Raw genomic sequence first — 22,803 nt, 5'->3', positions numbered from 1 at the left:
AGCCCAACCACCAAAACGTGGCTCCGTAACGAAGGTGTAAGACCTGTGGCCCATTAAAATAATCACACATCACCAAATCACCACCGTCATCGTCATCGTCGTCGGAGGTCGGAGCTCTGAATTTTATACGATTACCATACCGCATGTGTATACATGCAGCACGTGAGCTTCCCCTCAGGACCGAAATCATCATCTCGCTGCCATTGCGATGGCCGGTGTTGCCACATCACGTAGGGCCATTACGCTATTAACGAGCCAGAAACGCAAATAAAAACTAATAACATCAACCCCGCATGAGCAGCCGGAATCCGCCAATTCTGCGAGGGTTAGAAACAAATTTGCTATTGGAACACGAGACCTGGCTCATACTATCCGGAGATGACTTATTTATCGGTTATTTTGCTGTGAGCATGCCATCTCGTCTAATGCCATCGAGACTTAGGTACTACCCAATAATCGGCACGCTGTTGGAGATGAACGTCACAAGGAAATCCGAAGAAGACTTTAAAGGGGTTCGATCTGGGAAATGTCCATCTGGTTAACGTAAAGTTTCGTTTGGTAAGTTTTTGTACTGGAACCAGCATGCAAGAGCAAAATGCCTTTCCTAAATTCTGAAATATTTCTGCATGATTGTCAACTTTTGCAATTTTTTTGTAGTAAGGAACGGCTTAAGCAGTGGCGCCTATTTTAATCAGTCGAAATAAAGGGGCCTCAATCTCCTGAAATATGATCAATATCGACAATTTCAACAATGAGAACGAAAACTCTGATTAACTATAGCGGTCTTAAGAATACATAAAATTCCGTTCAACACAGAAAAATCTTTGAAAAAACATCAAACGAAATAGTTGCAGCTATTCAGGCGCTATTTGGGTGCTGAAGAAAATCCCCTGCAAAACAGATACAAACTGCTTAAAATAGGTTCGGGGTGATTGGAACAGTGTCCCTCGATTGAATACAGGCCCTGTTAAATTTTGGCAACACGTCCAAATTGAAATTTTTTATGATGCCTACCGGACTAAAGAGAAAATTCAAGAGCCAATTATATAGCAAATCCGAACAGTGTTGCCCGATGCCTACCGGACTGAAGCGAACATTCAATTCAACGCTTGGATGGTTGCTGGTGGCAACACGTCCAAAGTTTTTATGTTGCCAAAATTGAGCCGTGCCAAAAACGAAACGTGCCAAAATCGAACAGGGCCTGTACTTTAATTGGTTAGTGCTAAAGTTCGCTAAATCACTTTTACAATCTGCAACGAAGAACTTACAGAGAAAAAAATAATGAAAAAAATGATAAATTCATGTCTGTATTTCACCTTACACATTTCGAGTATTTCATCTCATGTATTTCATAGACAGGCGGCTCCTAAAACTGTTTAAAATAAGATCTACCCCTACTTTTATTCTCAGCCTCCCCTATTTATTTTAGAAATATATTCAACAACACTCGGAAGAATTTTGTTTATACTTTAAAAAATTGTATCTGTAGTGCAAATCAGAATTAATTCTATTTCCTCAGAAACCAAAATCCAACAATACTTACGTTATTGCAATGAATAGTTGTATCTTATTCAATCCTGAATAATTCAGAAGACAGCTAATATACGTGAATTATTTATAAAGTTCAAAGTAAAAAATATCAATTTACAATGTTCTAATGTAAAAAAAAAAATCTGAATAAATTTTAGTAAAAAGACTAAAAATTCACAAGCATTCGCCGACTCGTACTCCTCTACAAATCTGTATTTTAAGGAATTTACTCTTTCGCTATTATGCTGACGATTATCGAAGAATATCGAATATCGTAGATAAAATGAAATAAAAATAACTTATAACTGTGGCAAAAATGTTCAATTTTTGTTGAGTAATTTATGGGGTAAACTGTTAATCAGCAGCAGCAATGCAGTTTTTCCTTGATAGCACGTGAATAAAAGTCGTGTAACGCTGTAATGATAGACGACGAGAGACCAGCGGCGCTCTGCTTTACCTCTATTGTACGGTACTGTTGCTTCCACCGGCATGTTTTCTTTCAAGACATTAGTTTTTATTACGCCCTCACAGCAAGTTTAGAAATTGTTCAAGAAAAAGGGTTGTTTTGAACTATTCAAAAAACCTTTACCTTCGAGACATCAAATTAGTCTAAGTTCATGGAAGCAAACATAAATTGACCTATTGGGAAGCGAAGACTCTGTCAATTTTTTTTTTTGATATTGGAACAGAGAATATCACAAGGCATGGTTGGTGTCTATTCATGTCGTCTGTGCTAGGAATGCTCGGATTGGTTTATTGCTCGCGTGAATTTGTCTATGAAACATTTTATCAATTCTCACCGCTTAGCAATGATATGATAGTGATAACTAGTGTATTACAAAATTGTCCAACAATTCGTCTATCCAACAACATATTGGTTACTACTATACATCATGTAATAACGCTGTTATCATCATTCAAAATCTGACGGAAGATTTGCCAGTTTCATTTCCAATTTTACAGAATGCATCTCAGTATACACAGCAAAGACGTAGTCCCACGTCTAAAATAAGAAAACGTTCTCTATTGAGTATCAATTTTCGTAATTCTCAAAAGGCAAATTCTAATCAGGGCTGAAAATGCTGATAAACCTGTTAAAACCATTCCCAGCGGGTGATGGCATCACACGTATGGCATCACCTGACATCTTAACTTTTAAGGTAGCTTAACAATTATACCTGCAGTTTTGAATGACAAATACAAATACGTACAAATTTGAATACTTGGGTTCTCAAGTACGTTGATTTGCGGGTATCTCTGTGGTGTAGTCAATGGGTGAGGAGTATATCAAACTACATTGTATGCAATCTATCGAAAAGTTAATCATGAAAATTTGTATACAGGCGTGTGTAAATGGGTTCTCAAATATATCACATCACATCACATCACATTACATCACATCACATCACATCACATCACATTACATTATATTATATTATATTACATTACATTACATTACATTACATTACATTACATTACATTACATTACATTACATTACATTACATTACATTACATTACATTACATTACATTACATTACATTACATCACATTACATTACATTACATTACATTACATTACATTACATTACATTACATTACATTACATTACATTACATTACATTACATTACATTACATTACATTACATTACATTACATTACATTACATTACATTACATTACATTACATTACATTACATTACATTACATTACATTACATTACATTACATTACATTACATTACATTACATTACATTACATTACATTACATTACATTACATTACATTACATTACATTACATTACATTCATTACATTACATTACATTACATTACATTACATTACATTACATTACATTACATTACATTACATTACATTACATTACATTACATTACATTACATTACATTACATTACATTACATTACATTACATTACATTACATTACATTACATCACATCACATTACAATAAACTCCATTTTCAAATTCAAAATGGTGACCAGAACCAGGCTCCATATTTTGTTTCAGCAACCGTCATAATGATAATGTATTTGCCATGTTTGATGCTTTTCTCGAAACTTAGTGAAAGAGAGGCCAGAAAAACTTATATTTTTTCAGTCGGTTTCCAGATGGTTCATCTACATTGGATATCCATTAAAAGCTCGTTGGTTGCTACATTCGGGCTCTGGACCTTTTCCTGTAGAGAAAACAGCAACTCGAAAGCCGCCTTGTCTAATCTAAGATAAACATTTTTGTTTCGTTATGGAAATTTATTTGTCACTCTGGTGACCTTGCCCTTAAAGTTCTTATTTAGGTACACAGTACCAAAAAATTAAATTCACAACTAATACAAAAGAAAGCACACAACGGTTACTAGCACATAAAGTGAAAAACAAATACAATTTCACACCGTTAATAATGCACAGTACAGAATCGTTTAAAACCATGTAAATTTGTACGTTAAGTGATGTAAACTTAAAACTTTGAATATAAACTTGCATGCAAATTCACATTATATTCATTTACATAGCATGTGAATATAATGCGACACGGAATATTACATGGTTTCCAATGCTCCATTTATGTGCATTAAAACAGATGTAAATTTTTTTTACTGTGTAGAGTAATACTCTAAATTTACATTAAATCTATCAAGTCTGACCCGAGTCCTTGCAGTTTTAGTGATTTCTTTTTTCGCCAAAATCTATCAATTCTTGCCGGCGATATAGTAATTTTAGTGATTTTGACAGTTTAAAAAAAAAATCTAGGGCCGTTTTAACTCATTTAGCACATTTGGTGCATTTGATTTATACATGAAGGTAAAGCTCTTGAATTGCTCTAGGAAACGCTATTTCCAGACTTTTTTCTAGCGATGTTGAGAAGAGTGAAAGACCTCGAAAATTGACAATTTTTTAAAATAAAATGCATTTCTTTCGTCGTGTTGCCTTTTTGTTGTATATCGTAACTATTCGTTTTCAAGTTCTATTAGGATGGTATCTAAAAAAATTAAAAAACAATCCATCAAGTTTAGCAGGTGTTATTGATTTTTTGTGACTTGGAAGTTTTTGAACATATCACTTATAAAGACCGTTTTAATCCCCCCCCCTCAAAAATTTTTAAAATTTGGCAAATTTTTCTACCTTGAATAGACAAACAAAAGCTGAAAATTTCAGCCCAATTGAAGGATATCAAAACTGCAAGGTAATTTAAATTTTTGTACCGGAATGGTAATTTTCAAAAATTGAAGAAAAGTAGAGAGTTGTATCCTAGAAACGACAAAATTATTGATGTAGAATTACAAAAAAAAAATCATTCTAATCACCCCGAACCAATTTTAAGCAGTTTGCATCTGTTTTGCAGGGTTTTTTCAGCACCCGGACAGCGCCTGAATGGCTGCAATGTTGGTTGTTTTTTCTAGTTTAATATTTATTCAAAGATTTTTTTGTTTTGAACAGTATTTTATGTATTCGTAAGACAGCTAGTCAATCAGAGTTTTGTCTAATCATTGAAATTGTCGATATTGATCAAAACTCCTCCACGACCGCAAAAAATCCGAAACAAGTGGACGCCCAAAGAAAACAACCGCGAAGGATGACTCTGCCACAAAACGAGCCTAAAAAAAAGATCCCTTCAAGGCCTCGAAAAAGATCCGGGACGAACTGAAGTTGTTTGTGAGTTCCCAGACAGTCCAACGGCGGCTGGCGGAGCAGAAGCTAGGCGGTTAAAGCCCCCGTAACGTCTCGATGTTTGCTAAAGATCACTTCGATTGGATCGGTCCAGAGAAGGAAAAGAAGCGGCAAAATATTCTGTGGTCGGATGAGATGAAGGTAAACCTCATCGGCTCAGACGGAAAAACTTGGGTCCATCGCCCAATAGGCTTACATGCCACAGTATACCACGAAGACATTTAAGCATGGAGAATGGAACATTATGGTGTGGGGGTGCTTCTCCTGGTACGGGGTTGGCTCCCTGTACTGGGTGGATAGGGTCCTGGATCAGACCTCTACGCCCAAATCCTAAGGGATGTTATGCTGCCACATGCCCATTCGGCATATGCCCCTGAAATGGCAGTTCATGCAGAATAACGACCCGAAGCACACCGCTAAGACTGTCAAAACTGGCTTCAGAAGAACAAAATCGACGTCTTGGAGTGGCAGTCACTGGATCTGAACCCTATAGAGAACCAATGGGAGATCGTGAAAAGGTCGGTGTAAATGGAGAAGTCGAAAAATAGGCAGCAACTGTGGGATGGGATCCAAGCCTGTTGGTACGCCATCCCGGTCATCACGTGCCAGAAGCTGGTAGAATCCATGCCGAACCGGGTGCGTAAAGTGATGCGTAACAAAGGTTACACGACCAAGTGCTAACCCTGGAAGCTTTTCACGGTAGGGGTACTGGGGGTAAGCCCGGCACTGAGGGTAAGACCGTCACCCCTAGGATTTTACTAGAAAACACTAATTAACTGTGTTTTGGAATATGTGAAGTGTTGGTATTTAATATTTTAGACATTTTAAGACACATCGAAGCCACCCTGAAACGTCAAACGTCAAAATAATAGACAAAACATACGCTACTGCAGCTGATGCGTAAACGGATGTAATTTTTCGTGAGTGGAACTTAAGCTTTTATTCATTTGAAAAGACTAAATTAATTTCTCGTTGCTCTACAATTCATTGCCTGTATTGTTAGCAATCACAGGATTTCGATCTGAGGTAAATCGAAGCGATAAATTTGTAGAAATACTCTTTTTAAAAAAATGTGTGCTGTCGGGGTAACACCGTCACCCGGTGAGTGGGGTAAGCCCGACATGGTCAGAGGCAAGTTGGATGTTACTGACACATATTCCACATCTATTACCGATGCCTCGCTGATAAATAAATTGATTATTCGACTTAGAACTATGCACTCAAGCTCTTCTGTGATTTATGAATGATTCCAAGGGTTATTAGAGGTGTCAAATGTACTTAATCAAGTCACAAAACTGACGGCTTTCCCGGTGGTATTTGAAATCGGCTCCGGTGTGGTCAATTTGATCCTGTCTTCAATGAAACTAGTTAATAATATGATTTAAAGTGCCACATGATAGGCTTATCGAGTATCAAATTCTTTCATTGTTTATACATAATGCTCACCGGAACTTGTTCCGGCAATCTGCTCAGAACCAGCTAACCGACAACAACCAAATTCAACAGTAACATACAGAAATGTAAGATCTCTCATTCGGCGGTTTCCGAATTTAAATTGGTTCAGTTAATTCGAGTTAATTCATGAACAAACTTAGGTGCCGGTTTCACCCGCACTGATTGCTAAACGTCGTTTTTATCTTAGTTTCAAAACTTTACTATTCCTTGTAAAATAACAGTTTGAAAGTACTGAAAACCTTCATATCTTGTAGAAAACAATCTGGGCAATGATTCTGTGAAAGAAATATAACAATATTCACCATCAAGTGCTACTAAAAAATCATTTTCCTTAGGGGGCCGGGCTTACCCCCAGTACCCCTATAAATTTCTAAACCGGTCCTAATTTTTGTCGCATCTTTTTAGGTATTGAGTATACTTGAAACGCTTTTTTTTAGAAAAGCTTACTTTATTAAGAATCTGGAAATTTTGTCAATTGTAAAGCAGCGCCCGTAGTGGTCAGATTAGAAACGTTTTGACGAAAAATTGGAAGAAAGTTGTGCTCAATGGAGGACGAAAGAAGCACAATATTTCTGATCACTCACGTCGATAACCCAACTGTGTATGGTTTGCTCAAATGTTTTCGAAAACGGATTCCCGTGGCTTGGTAGGATCTGAGTAATCGTCGCAGTGGAGCGACCCAGCAGGATGCTGGAGCAAAATCTAGTGGTTAAAACACACACGTAAGTGTTTTATAAGAAGGTTTTAACGAACTACAAAGGATGCTTGCTTATGGATGACGAAACTGATTTTTGCTTATTGCAAAGATATTTCGAAATCTAATTTCTAGTGAAAACCCATTTCCACAGAAAAAAAAATTAGTAAGAATGATGGATTACAAGCAAGTAAACTATTGTTTGTGATGTTATTTTAATATTCGTTACAGTTTTGCAAACTCCTTCACACAACCTTCATCTGGTGGAATCTTTACCAGAAACTCTCCCACTATATCGCACATATTACTTGCGTAACGCATAATGGCAACTGAAGCCACATGTGTCGCTGCAAAGTGCAAATAAGCTTTCGAGGAAGCATAAGAGCTGGATACTCACTACTATAATTTACGATTCATCACATCATCACAAGGCGGCTGACAATCGTGTGGAAAGCACTTGTTCGCCGTTTACGTTTATCATCAGTAACGTAGCCAGGCACAGTACAAACTTAGGTGCCGGCTTCACCCGCACTGATTGCTAAACGTCGTTTTTATCTTAGTTTCAAAACTTTACTATTCCTTGTAAAATAACAGTTTGAAAGTACTGAAAACCTTCATATCTTGTAGAAAACAATCTGGGCAATGATTCTGTGAAAGAAATATAACAATATTCACCATCAAGTGCTACTAAAGAATCATTTTCCTTAGGGGGCCGGGCTTACCCCCAGTACCCCTATAAATTTCAAAACCGGTCCTAATTTTTGTCGCATCTTTTTAGGTATTTAGTATACTTGAAACGCTTTTTTCAATGAACGACTATTGTTTCAACTACTTGAGCACTGGTCTTAATGTTTTGTCCGACACTGTAAATGAAAAAGCGTATCATTTACTTCAATAGTGATACTGCTAATAATACTAAATGCGGAGTACAGAAAACACCGGGGCAATATCACAAATGATCAAATGGTTCTGGTCGCAGTGATGAGTCCACATAGAGAAAGTGGAAGAGGTTGTTTATAAGACACGACCGCAGAGGTAACGTACAATACGACAGCCTGTCTTATGTCAATGTCTTTCTTGGAACAGGTTTGGGAATACGCTCAATTGGGGTTAATTAATTTAATAGTCTCTTTGCTCCAGATGACGTTTACCTCTGTAACCGGCACCGCGGTTTCACTTGCTGCCGTATCCAAAACAAGAATGAAATTGAATTGTTTTGTGGCTGTCTTAATTTAGGCAGTGGCTACGAAGAGACTATAGACAAGGGCAAATAGTACATTCTCAATCTATGGTATAACAGTTCAAATAACAATTTTCTGCATTTTACGATAGCGTAGATAATTTTACAACTGATTGCTGCAATTAGTAAGACTTGCGCGAAAAATTATGTGGTTCAGGCTCACCAGCTCAAAAATTCTTCATATAAACTTTGAGGTTAATTGTGTTTGTCAAGGCCATTTATTGACAAGCGAATATTTTTTCAACATGGCAAATTTTTTATTTAGTTTTGGATGATTTACAGTGATATTAAAATTCTACATAGGTGATTTATTAGCAATTATGTATATGTAAAAATTTCAATCGCTATACTGCTAGCCACACACGCTATATAGCAGGCCACACATGCTATAAACTATATAGCATATATAGCAAGCCACGCACGCTAGCCGCACGTTATATAGCAAGCCACACACGCTATATAGCAAGCCACGTACGCTATATAGCAAGCCACACACGCTAGCCACACACCTTATGTATTAGGGACATTAGGGACGCTACAGATATTCACACACGTTATGTGCACACACCCTATACATACATACGCTGGATGATGGTGGCTTCTCAAACCACCTGGCGGTGCGAGTCTCTTTCAGTTTCGGGTTGTATTCACCCAACGATATCTGAATCGGATTACCGCTGGAGGGGTCCAACTCAGATCGAAGGAAAGCCGAACTGAAAGAGGTAAGAACTGCAGCTAACCACTACCACCGCCGCTGTTGCCCGATGCTAATCCACTTCGTCTACTGCCATCGGTGTTTATGACCGCTGCTGCTGCCTGCTGCTAGTAAACTGTTTCGCTTGAGGAGAAACAGTCTCTTATATAGCCCGAAGAGTGCATTCCTGGATAACTAGGTACTCCATTCTGTCGTCCTTTTTAGGGAAAGGCAGCAAGCAACCAATCAAAAGTCGACATTTGCGTTTCGACAATGTTCAACAATTTTCAATATTATAACAGTTTGAACAATCAGATTAAAATTTTCTGCATTTGGACGGGTGCCTCAATGATTTTCCAATCGATTGCTGCAAAAATGACAGAAATCGGTTGGAAACTGACCGGGTTTAAAACGTTTGAAATTGGACAATTGTTGTGACGCTCTCGATGTTTTCGGTTTTGAAATTGGATCCCTGTATTGAAATTGGGTCCCTGTAATTGTTGCCGTAAGACGTATTCTACGTCAAGAAAAAAAATTCAGACCACTACCTAGAAAAGCTTACTTTATTAAGAATCTGGAAATTTTGTCAATTGTAAAGCAGCGCCCGTAGTGGTCAGATTAGAAACGTTTTGACGAAAAATTGGAAGAAAGTTGTGCTCAATGGAGGACGAAAGAAGCACAATATTTCTGATCACTCACGTCGATAACCCAACTGTGTATGGTTTGCTCAAATGTTTTCGAAAACGGATTCCCGTGGCTCGGTAGGATCTGAGTAATCGTCGCAGTGGAGCGACCCAGCAGGATGCTGGAGCAAAATCTAGTGGTTAAAACACACACGTAAGTGTTTTATAAGAAGGTTTTAACGAACTACAAAGGATGCTTGCTTATGGATGACGAAACTGATTTTTGCTTATTGCAAAGATATTTCGAAATCTAATTTCTAGTGAAAACCCATTTCCACAGAAAAAAAATTAGTAAGAATGATGGATTACAAGCAAGTAAACTATTGTTTGTGATGTTCTTTTAATATTCGTTACAGTTTTGTAAATTCCTTCACACAACCTTCATCTGGTGGAATCTTTACCAGAAACTCTCCCACTATATCGCACATATTACTTGCGTAACGCATAATGGCAACTGAAGCCACATGTGTCGCTGCAAAGTGCAAATAAGCTTTCGAGGAAGCATAAGAGCTGGATACTCACTACTATAATTTACGATTCATCACATCATCACAAGGCGGCTGACAATCGTGTGGAAAGCACTTGTTCGCCGTTTACGTTTATCATCAGTAACGTAGCCAGGCACAGTACAAATATTGAGCACGGATTAAGCCTTGTTGTTGCATGATTTAGGTAATAGAGAGTAACCATCCTGTTAAGCTGGTACGTAAAGCTTCATAAACCAGTATCCTTTTTGATTTCTCAAATGAAATAAACCGTATTGTTTGTTGCGATTAATTTAATTGATGTAAAAATTCCAACAGCTGTAATGCGAGTACATGCTATGAAAATGTATGCAGTAAACTTTAAAAGTAAAAGTCAATTTTTAAGATTTTTTTCACCCTCCTAAAACCGACATAAAATATTCAATTTCACCCGACAACGTCACAACTTCTGGAATTGCCTGAAAAAGTGCACATGCTTGTGCATGATACGCCATCCACCTTGGGAAACATATTTCCTGCCCATATATATCCCTGATTGGATTGCTCCACATGGTCGTGTGGTGCATGGTCATAGCTCATCTCTGCTAACGACTGCTACCGGAGAAACAAAGGACACTTTACGACGCAGGCAAGTTAGCAGCTGCAAGGTTGCAATGCAAGGCTCGCACACTCGATGTTCAGTGCTTTGAGACTTGACAGGATATTTGTTTTTATGATGCATGCTGTACGGGTTCGGTCAGCAATCGCTGCTGGAGTAATTCGAAAGAATTATGGTTTGTCCAGATTATCTTCACTCTTTCCAGGTAGGGCAGGAATGACTTTTTTCTCTACACAGTATAAAAAAACTTCATGTCGAATCGCATATAAAAAATTGCCTCCATCGCTTATGATAGAGAATTGCATAATATTCCACGCAAATTTAAATGATATTGCACATAATTTTCAAACAAAATCGTAGTTTACGTCAGAAGCCACTGAAATTTAAATAAGAAAATATTTTACGTGACGTGTGTTTTTCAGATTTTTTTACTGTGTAGTTAAGGAAAAAACCAAATGTTTGCTTAGTAGTTTCTCTGTTTGTTACAATTATCTCACACTTGAAGAATGATGAATGACAATGGCAAATGGTTACATTGTTGGAAACCAATGTTCCAATTAGTAAATTATCGATCATACCCTGTACGATAATCAGTAATTAGCACAGATTCCCACTGGTTTACGTCACTTTATAGTAGGTGAATTGGAGCGGTGTTCGATTAGCTCTACGAATCGGGGGTACTCGCGCAGAAATGTGTGTGCACGTATTAACGATTCTGTGGTCCACTCTTTGTGGTCAGCAAATGCAGCTAACCATACGAACGTTGCATAATCATACCAACTGCTGATAACAGCAGGTTGGTCAGAGTAAGTACGTACGTACGTGCAACATATCAGCTCTAATATAATCACAGTTGCTGATTTTACCAGCAAAAATTTGCCTCTACTGCGAGCGTGAGTTACGTTGGGCTAGCGAGGGAACCTTCATCGATGCAGGTGTGTTTGATGTGTGTTTTCGATACTGAACATGTTGTTTTTCCTATGGTCCACAGTTTGATTTCATTAGCAATTGAAAATCAACGTGTTTGTTTTCCTGCTACAGTCGCTTTGAAATACCGCATAGAACATTTTGATAAAATAAACAAATAATAACTGCTTTTGCATAAAAAACTACGTTATTGTAAATGACGAAAAAACTATATCATAGCGTCTTACATAATAAAGCAAAACTAACTACAAAAGCAAACTTTTTTCATTGAGCGTCTTTTTTGTGAAAAAAAGGTTCTATCGCAGAAAGCATAACGGGACCGAAATTTCTAAAAAGTAGGGAAAAACTTGCTTGAGTATAATCTATAGTTATTCCTCCTCAAACAGGCATAAAAAGCATCTAATATTTGCATACATATGAATACAATTTTGCATATGTCACTATGTATAATGTCGGTATGAAGAGCACCTTCAGTAGAAATGGCGTGGAGTCGATCATCGATGTGACGATCTGTAGTCTAGGACTGATCAAGAACCGACCACCTGGCGGTCTGTTTTTGTGTAGACCAGAGTTGCCAACAACATTTTTGATTAAACTGGAAGAATTCTGAAAAAAAAAGCTGGAAAAACTAGATTCGAAATAAATTTAAAAGATAGCAAACAAATTGTTCTAATTCAAACTGTTTTGTTTCAAGCTTTTTGTTTTCTCCTGTATGCCTGAAGGCCACTGGGTACTCAAATGCCACTGCGACAGTCTTGCTGATTGCCTTTTGTGGCTGGCCCCGATTGCTGTGCACAGGTTACGGATTGCTCGTACTCATTGAAGGAGTAGAACTGTTTTGTTGTAAACCTGTACCCCAATAAGGTACAATGATGAAATGAATGAAACTACTGACCTGCTTAGGATTAGAGCTCCATACTTGGTATGGAGTCAAAAGGTAGCTTCCTAAGAAGTTGTACCTAGAGGAAGAAAGAGCTCCGCAAGAGCAAAGCAAATACTCTGAACTCTCTGGTTCAGATTTGCAGAATCGGCAGGTGTCGTTCAACACTACACCGATTTTCTTTAAATGATAAAAAGCGGGACAGTGTCCGGTAAGGAGTCCCGTGATTATCCGTAGTTCACTACGATTTAGACTAAGTAACTTTCTGGCGCCTCCAGGGTTCGGATAGATAAACTGTTTGGCTTGTCTACAACCCTGTACCTGTTGCCATTGAGATGCTAGTTCTAGCCATTCCCAAGTTAGTAGTTCGCTTTTGATAGCGGAATTGGACGTACCCAGAAACGGCACGGGGCCAATAAATCGCTGAGCTGATCCCTGTCTTGCTAGGTAGTCAGCGTGTTCATTACCCTCAACTCCGCAAGGTTGCTGAGATTACTCTGCTAGAGAGCATTGCGTGTATCCAGCTCCTTGAAGTGTGGTCGATTCCCTTATTGGAGAGAGCCGTATTAATTGATGCAAAGGACGTTATCGAAGGCCCCTTCAATAGCAAGAAAGGCACATAGCGCCGTCTTCTGATAACTCAGGGAATTTTCAATCAACGTCACTAAGCTGTGAAGAGCAGTTTTTGTTGACTTGCCGCTTTGATAGGCATGTTGGTTACAATGCAGCGGGGAGTCTTTAAGAAACTCATCACGGATATATTTATCCATTATTTTCACCATCAGCTTGAGAAGTGATGAAGTCGGACTTATGGGTCTGAAAGTTTTAGGTAGGGTTTTATCCTTTCTTCCAACTTTGAGGATAAACACTACCTTCACCTTCAGTCAGTTATCCGGAATATGGCCCAGGATATAGCTGGCTCTGAAGAGGTTGATGAGTTCGAACATGATAGCTGCGGCCGATTTTTGTAGAAAGATGGGTAGTATGCCGTCTGGACCTAGAGACTTCATAGGGTCGAGTGAGCTTAGAGCCCAACCTATTGAAGCTTCCGTGAACAGTCGACGGGCCAGCAGGATGGACTCCCGAGACGCCATATGTCTCGAATTGTCCTGTCGCGACCCATCACTATTCAGTTCTTCGGTCTCTGTCGATCCGGGAAAGTGGGTGTTCATGAGAACCTCCAACGTTTCCTTGGTAGTGACAGTGAGGTATCCATCCTCTTTCCTTACTTGTCCTAAACCGTTAGTACGATCGTTGGACATCGCCTTTTGGAGCGTAGCTCCCGGCAGAGTTTGGATTTTTTCACAGAAACTAACTCTGGATTTCCGTTTAGCTTTGCGTAGCTCGGCGTTGTACTTAGTGAGGAACGCTCTGTAGTCGTCCCAGTTAGACGTGACTTTTGCCCTGTTGAACAACCGCTTAGTTTCCCAACGAAGGTCACTGAGTTGGTCATTCCACCAGGGTACGTCACGGCATACTGACCGCTGTGTTAGTGAACAGTTCGCAGTAAAAGCATCCATGATTCTGTTTTGTAGATCATTTGCTGCCGAAGCTCGTGAATCGATCAGGTGTTCCTTAAAGGATTCCCAATCTGTATCCTTAGGATTTCTGAACAGCTCGCTTTTCAGAGGGTTAGCCTCTATATTAAAAACAATGTGTCTGTGATCCGACAAACTAGGTTCATCGGTCACATGCAAATTTTCAATTCTTTCAGAAATAGAGCCGCTACACAGAGTGAGATCAAGCGTCTGATGGCGTTGATAAAAGTGGGGTTGTTCCCTACATTACATACATTGACATCGTTGGAAGTAAGGTATTAAAGTAGGTACTCACCTCTAATGTTGGTATCCGAGCTGCCCGAGATCATGTGGAGAACGCAGGATTAAGGATGAAGCAGAGGGTCTTCCGTCCAGTGATTCGCTGTCGAGGTTGAAGACGTCCTCATGCTCCTCCTTTCTGCCCAATGCGTTAGTTTTCATGGGACTACGCTCCGATAAGTCCATGAATACCGACAAAGAAATGCTGCTGGTGGCCGAATTTGGTGAATTGATGTTATCCATAAAATTCCCACGAGTCGCTGGATAAAGAAGAGTCCGCTGCATCAGAGACCGTTCGAGGCTGGGTATTTGTTAAAAGCGTCATCCATCGGCACGGATCGCATAACACCTGAGCTTAGAGGTTTAACCATTGGATTTTACGCAACAGCCATGGTTAAGAGCTGTTACAACCATCCTCCTTTACAGGGGCTTTGGACCCTCTGCTCCAGTTCTCAATAATTCAAGTCTACTCGTAAAGGCTAGACTGAACCAAGGAGAACCGTAACAGGCGGAGTTGTTTCAAGCTTATAATTTGTTAAAATTATGGACTGAAAAATTCCCTTTACAACAGCAAAATTTAGAATTTAAGAATAAAATTTTTTTACGTCACGATACACGTCACAGTCGATAGCATTCACATTATAGTTTTTTTCAAGCGAGAAGAAGGACGCAACGTGCATGCCGACAACCGACAAAGAAAGCGAAGAACGTCGAGCGGCATTCAGTTCCGCAAGAACGGCGCTTGAGAGAGCAATAAAAGCTCTCTCCACGCAACGAGCCAAATCCTTGGCCTCCGGCTGGCGAGTCACTTCACCGACGTTTCAGTATCTCAAACTCAGACCAGAGGTAGTCGGCCAACCTGCCGATCACCCAATATATGAGTGACGACGTTAGCCGTGCCGAGGCAGAGGAGGCGGAAATGGTTACGAATAAGCAACCCATCGTGATCGCCAACTCCCTGAAGGTGAGCAAGACACCGAGCTTGGATGGGATTCCGAATCTGGCTGTGAAGAAGGCCATCAAAAAGGCCCCGGACTATTTCGGGAGATCATGCAGAAGTGCCTGGATGACTGTACATTCCCAGAGAGATGGAAGCGACAGAAGCTGGTCTTATTGCCGAAGGCAGGGAAACCACCTGTTGATCCGTCGGCATACAGATCGATATGTCTGCTCGATACGGCGGGTAAGGTGCTCGAGAAGGTTATTCTCAATAGACTGATTATGTACACCGGAAGTTCAAACGGTCTATCGAGTAACCAGTTCGGCTTCCGAAAATGTTAGCCTACGGTGGATGCTATCCTGTCCGTCACCAAAACAGCAGAGGTAGCACTCCAGCGTAAAAGATGGGGCATTCGTTATTGCGCAATCGTCACGTTAGACGTGAAGAATGCGTTCAATAGTGTAAGCTGGGACTCCATAGCCCACTCGCTTCGGAAACTAAACATTCTGGTGTCTTTGTACAATAGATTCTGAAAAATTATTTCCAGAATCGTGTGCTAGTGTGCACAGACGAGGGTCAAAAATGTGTCCCAATTACCGCAAGGGTTCCACAAGGCTCCATCCTGGGCCCGATACTGTGGAATATCATGTACGACGAAGTGCTGAACCTAAGCTTCCCCAAGGGGTTGTGATCGTTGGATTTGCGGACGACATCACACTTGAGGTCTACGGCGAGTCGATCGAGGAGGTTGAGTTGACGGCTTCACACTTTATAGGCGTCATCGAGGACTGGATGCGCTCCAAAAAACTGGAGCTGGCGCATTCAGTTGTTAATAACCGCAAGTCGAAGCAACAGGAGTTGATCAGCGTCGGGAATTGCACCATCGCCTCTAAGCGCTCCCTGAAGCTGCTGGGGGTGATGCTCGACGACAAGCTCGCCTTCATTGAGCGGGGGCCTAGCGTGGTTGGTAACGTCTCTGCCAACCACGCTCGACCCCTGGGTTCGAATCCCACCGCTGACATAGGTGTCGATGGTTGTAAGGTGGCGTGATCCACTCACAACCAACCCAACTGGTCTAGATTCAATCCTAACCGACACCGGGAGATTTTCTGAGGCGAAAAATCTCTGGGATCACGCCTTCCATCGTATGAGGAAGTAAAGCCGTTGGCGCCGGTCTGTTAATCACGAGTCGTGAGTTAGGCTCCTGGGTCCAAGTCCAAGTCCAAGTCCAAGTCCAAGTCCAAGTCCAAGTCCAAGTCCAAGTCCAAGTCCAAGTCCAAGTCCAAGTCCAAGTCCAAGTCCAAGTCCAAGTCCAAGTCCAAGTCCAAGTCCAAGTCCAAGTCCAAGTCCAAGTCCAAGTCCAAGTCCAAGTCCAAGTCCAAGTCCAAGTCCAAGTCCAAGTCCAAGTCCAAGTCCAAGTCCAAGTCCCAGTCCAAGTCCAAGTCCAAGTCCAAGTCCAAGTCCAAGTCCAAGTCCAAGTCCAAGTCCAAGTCCAAGTCCAAGTCCAAGTCCAAGTCCAAGTCCAAGTCCAAGTCCAAGTCCAAGTCCAAGTCCAAGTCCAAGTCCAAGTCCAAGTCCAAGTCCAAGTCCAAGTCCAAGTCCAAGTCTAAGTCCAAGTACAAGTCCAAGTCCAAGTCCAAGTCCAAGTCCAAGTCCAAGTCCAAGTCCAAGTCCATTGCGCAATCGTCACGTTGGACGTGAAGAATGCGTTCAATAGTGTAAGCTGGGACTCCATAGCCCACTCGCTTCGGAAACTAAACATTCTGGTGTCTTTGTACAATAGATTCTGAAAAATTATTTCCAGAATCGTGTGCTAGTGTGCACAGACGAGGGTCAAAAATGTGTCCCAATTACCGCAAGGGTTCCACAAGGCTCCATCCTGGGCCCGATACTGTGGAATATCATGTACGACGAAGTGCTGAACCTAAGCTTCCCCAAGGGGTTGTGATCGTTGGATTTGCGGACGACATCACACTTGAGGTCTACGGCGAGTCGATCGAGGAGGTTGAGTTGACGGCTTCACACTTTATAGGCGTCATCGAGGACTGGATGCGCTCCAAAAAACTGGAGCTGGCGCATACAGTTGTTAATAACCGCAAGTCGAAGCAACAGGAGTTGATCAGCGTCGGGAATTGCACCATCGCCTCTAAGCGCTCCCCGAAGCTGCTGGGGGTGATGCTCGACGACAAGCTCGCCTTCATTGAGCGGGGGCCTAGCGTGGTTGGTAACGTCTCTGCCAACCACGCTCGACCCCTGGGTTCGAATCCCACCGCTGACATAGGTGTCGATGGTTGTAAGGTGGCGTGATCCACTCACAACCAACCCAACTGGTCTAGATTCAATCCTAACCGACACCGGGAGATTTTCTGAGGCGAAAAATCTCTGGGATCACGCCATCCATCGTATGAGGAAGTAAAGCCGTTGGCGCCGGTCTGTTAATCACGAGTCGTGAGTTAGGCTCCTGGGTCCAAGTCCAAGTCCAAGTCCAAGTCCAAGTCCAAGTCCAAGTCCAAGTCCAAGTCCAAGTCCAAGTCCAAGTCCAAGTCCAAGTCCAAGTCCAAGTCCAAGTCCAAGTCCAAGTCCAAGTCCAAGTCCAAGTCCAAGTCCAAGTCCAAGTCCAAGTCCAAGTCCAAGTCCAAGTCCAAGTCCAAGTCCAAGTCCAAGTCCAAGTCCAAGTCCAAGTCCAAGTCCAAGTCCAAGTCCAAGTCCAAGTCCAAGTCCAAGTCCAAGTCCAAGTCCAAGTCCAAGTCCAAGTCCAAGTCCAAGTCCAAGTCCAAGTCCAAGTCCAAGTCCAAGTCCAAGTCCAAGTCCAAGTCCAAGTCCAAGTCCAAGTCCAAGTCCAAGTCCAAGTCCAAGTCCAAGTCCAAGCCAAGTCCAAGTCCAAGTCCAAGTCCAAGTCCAAGTCCAAGTCCAAGTCCAAGTCCAAGTCCAAGTCCAAGTCCAAGTCCAAGTCCAAGTCCAAGTCCAAGTCCAAGTCCAAGTCCAAGTCCAAGTCCAAGTCCAAGTCCAAGTCCAAGTCCAAGTCCAAGTCCAAGTCCAAGTCCAAGTCCAAGTCCAAGTCCAAGTCCAAGTCCAAGTCCAAGTCCAAGTCCAAGTCCAAGTCCAAGTCCAAGTCCAAGTCCAAGTCCAAGTCCAAGTCCAAGTCCAAGTCCAAGTCCAAGTCCAAGTCCAAGTCCAAGTCCAAGTCCAAGTCCAAGTCCAAGTCCAAGTCCAAGTCCAAGTCCAAGTCCAAGTCCAAGTCCAAGTCCAAGCCAAGTCCAAGTCCAAGTCCAAGTCCAAGTCCAAGTCCAAGTCCAAGTCCAAGTCCAAGTCCAAGTCCAAGTCCAAGTCCAAGTCCAAGTCCAAGTCCAAGTCCAAGTCCAAGTCCAAGTCCAAGTCCAAGTCCAAGTCCAAGTCCAAGTCCAAGTCCAAGAGTCCAAGAGTCCAAGTCCAAGTCCAAGAGTCCAAGTCCAAGTCCAAGTTCAAGAGTCCAAGTCCAAGTCCAAGTCCAAGTCCAAGCCGAATTGTCAAATTTTGGACTAAGGATAACCATTTTCATACAATACAATATCATTATATCTCCAAGTTTAAGAAGCTCGTTTAATTCAGAAAATGCGCACTCATTTATTCAAAGTTCAAATCAAATTAAATTTAATTTGATGAAAAAATAACAACGATAAATTTTGAAGCTAGAGCGTATATCACATGTTATCTCCCCAAAAAGTTTTATCGATCACTGCTTTTTCCGTTCTGTTTCACGAAGAAAACCTCTTTTTTATCGGCAATTCCACACAATATTGTAGTGAAAAAAAAAACGGATATCATTGACCTATGGTTATGCGGTTCCTTCTGCCTGAAACCTGACTGCATATATGCGCACTTCCTAGCTATCGTGGGCTATTCTAGCCAATTAGTTTTCCACCCGATTCGTTCGCATATGTTCCATTTCATTTCTCGGTTGTGATGTTGCGCAGATTCTGGTTTGTTTATTCTTTTTAATTGCTTTCATCGGTTCTCTGCGGCGATTGTTGCGGGTACGAATGTTCCAGACTGCCGTATCCATTGGGATATTGTTGCAGATATGAATAAACCACAAGGCCATGAAACATTGCGAATTGGTAGAGCAAATCAATGTTACGAGAAGCTCTTTGCAAACTTCGTTTGCTTCTGTTTACGTTGTTTTCCGGTCTATTCGAGTGACATTCTCGGAAATTCTGTAATTATTCTTAACTAAACAGAAGTTTCCCTTTTTAATGAGATCTTGTCGGCCGAATCATTATCACCTGCTGAATTGTAAACAGTTCAACTTTCAACTGTGTTTATTTTTAGTTGTTGCTTGGTGGCTGCAAGAATCCTTGTTTCTTTTTCCTACGATGAAAAAGGGAACAGCTGCGAAAACAAACGAATCTTAGTGTCACTCGGCATCCGATAGGCAAAACAGAAGCCCGCCACTTTCTGAAGACGACGTGGAACCAACAGTGCCATGTGCTCTGCTGAGTGGGCAGTGTTGCCATTTGGCTCATGTCAGAACGCGCAGAATCACCACCATCCGGTCGGTGCTTCGGATTTCGCAGTTCGGCTTCATCATATGATTCCGAATGTTTTTCTGTTCGCATTTTGGCCTCTGCATGGTGGATTGCAGTCTTCTCGGTAAGCCACCGGGAATTCTTCCTGGTTGAGTTTGCCAGATGCGACGACAAAGTTTCCCCGGTGCGGTAGGTCCTGCCAGTTTCGCGGGAGGCTTTAACGACGAAGGATTGCCAGCTAGCGAGCTGCTCCTCTCTTGTTGAGGTTTGGTGTCGCACGCTTGGTCGGTTGTAAACGCGTTGTATTTGTCATTCTCCTACTCGGATGCTGCCAGCAGGACTTCTCCACCGATCGAAAATCACATCAAGTGGGCGCACGTGTAGATAATTGCGGAAAGGACAACGGAACGACGGTATGTGCTGATGGGTTGCGGTTTGTTGGGATGCTGACAGATGAAAAGCAGAATCTGACATGAGTGATGATAATATGATTATACAGAGGAATTGTTGACATAGATTTTATTTTGTTCGCTGTACGGAGCAACCGGAGAGTGGATTTGTTAGAGGGCCTCTCTTCACTAGTGGCTGCACCCCTTGGGGCCCGTGAGCGCTGAAATGTGATTCCACTGGAGTGGCTGACCATGACACTGTAGAAAACTCTTAACGAACGGTATGAAACTGCTGTTGCCGTCGAGGCCAAATACCCATGTCACTTTGACATGTGTGAAATGTGCCGTGAATTCTGGCATTGCCACATGTGCAACGGGAAGAAAAATCGTTACTCTAGTGCCTACTTTGAAGAGTGATAAAAAAACGCACGGTCGTCGCTCATTAGGGGAGCTGTACCTTTAAACGACGCGGTGACAAATGTGGCGGAAAAAGGTTTCGGTGCAAAAAGTGACGATGTCATAAAGAACGGAAGTGTGTAGATCCATTTGTTGGCACCAGAAAACCACACCCGCACGAGTTTCTACATTCTTGTAGTTTGGAGGCGCCGAGTTGAGAAACAGGAGCTTCCAGTGCATTTTTCACGTGGCGAAACCTGGATGAGGAAAGTGTAATGGGATGATAAAATATTCAAAATAACCGCCGTTCAGAGTGAAATGTTGCACTAAAAAAGTTCATCCATTACAACCGTGGGAGAGAGTGAGTAGAGAATTTTATGTGCCCGGAAAGTGCAACTTGGCGGCAAACTAGTGGCCGGGCAGTAAACACATTAGATATATAGTTCCGGCAGTGGAGTTCTCGGCAGGGAAAGAAAGTTGCAGCCCACAGTAGCGTGAATCCTTATTCCGATGGCACAGTGATTCGTTGGAGGTGGCGATGAAAGTAATGGGAAAAACGAGCGAGAGAGGAAAAAAACGCCAGCCAGCAGAAGCATAAAGTTTGTTTTGATTTATGCTCTTATTTGGGGCGAAAGTTTTGCCAACGCGACCACCTCGGCACCAATAGTAAGCGGTTTTGTTCGGGGGGAAAGATCGATTTTTGGGAGTTTTAGAAGCCAGCAGTAGTTGAACCGTCCTGGCTTGGAAACAGTGTGCAGTGTGGTGTGATATAAACGTATAGTTCCCACGTGGCATGCCAGAATGGGTTCAACGGTAATTACATTACTTCAAACTTTGCTCGTTGTGCCGCTGGTAACATGCGCCGCTATGAGAGAAAGCACCTACTTGTGAATGGAACAGGCGTAAAAGGATAACCGCCGTATCCGAGGTGGATTTTCAGCCCAAAAACGGTTGACCTGGCCGATGGCAAGAGCGCACATTCTGGACTAGGCTAACTTTGATAACGGTAATGGAATTTTTAATAAATGATTTAGAAGCTTCGAGTTGCATGTCTAAATAAGCTTGCCTTCGCTGAGAATGAAATATATGTATTCACTCTTTGTTCATTAGAACTCGAGAACCACTAATTAATTGACGAAAATATGATAATTTTACCTCCTAGGATTACACTTCAGATACTCTGAACTCAAATCCAGCTTTAACGCACAGATATGTATTAGCGTGAAGTTTTTTTTCTGCACAACCAAAATTTTCAACAACTTTCCATCACGCAAAAAAGCGGCTACAACCAAAGCGGGTGCAAACATGATTACGTTTTTTTTCGCATTGGATGCTGCTGAAAACTTATCATATAGTGCAGTGGAAAATCTGTTTGAAAAAGTTTGCTCCGATAACCTAGATACCAAAACTATGAGCTAACTGTGCTTTGGGGTAAAAACGGATTCCCATCGGACGGGCGATCAATATTTGACAGCTTGCTTTCAGCGGAGGAAAAGTTGGGAAAAATTTTGCTCACGATACCCTCAAAAACAGGGTATCTGGTTGTGGTTTTCTGATGAACGATCAAATCATTCTATTTATCTTAGTATCTGAGTTTCTTCAAAAAGATCGATATGTTTCAATATTTCAATTGTTGAAAGCCATCCACTTCTTCAATTAAAAAGATTCCGTATTTTGCCGCGATGAGGAAAATACATGTATCCAGTAATAATCTAAAGTTGTAGTTCAAAATCTTTAGTTACATACAAAACTTCCCAAGAGTTGTTCAAACGAAGATTTGCCTTAGACTTTGAGGTGAAAGTAACGACGGGCTTTAGTCGAAATTTTTCATTTTTTATGGTGTACCGTCTGCCGGGGTGAGATTGTGCCAAAAAAGGATTCGTTATTGTTTCT

The 22,803-nt window shown here is 41.4% G+C and overlaps 1 protein-coding gene across 3 annotated transcripts in view; it reads left to right on the top strand.

Annotated features, from left to right (window-relative positions):
* Window positions 1-20,319: 20,319 nt before the first annotated feature.
* Window positions 20,320-22,803, top strand: part of LOC129722666 (uncharacterized) — a 395,463-nt gene continuing 392,979 nt past the window's right edge. For all 3 annotated transcript variants that reach the window (XM_055676305.1, XM_055676307.1, XM_055676304.1), the window contains exon 1: window positions 20,320-21,916. The gene's annotated coding sequence lies outside the window, so the exon portion shown is untranslated. The remainder of the gene's footprint in view (window positions 21,917-22,803) is intronic.

The sequence above is a fragment of the Wyeomyia smithii genome, chromosome 2 (genome assembly GCF_029784165.1).
Source record: "Wyeomyia smithii strain HCP4-BCI-WySm-NY-G18 chromosome 2, ASM2978416v1, whole genome shotgun sequence".
Taxonomy (NCBI): Eukaryota; Metazoa; Arthropoda; class Insecta; order Diptera; family Culicidae; genus Wyeomyia; species Wyeomyia smithii.
This window is presented reverse-complemented; position numbering and strand designations above follow the sequence as displayed.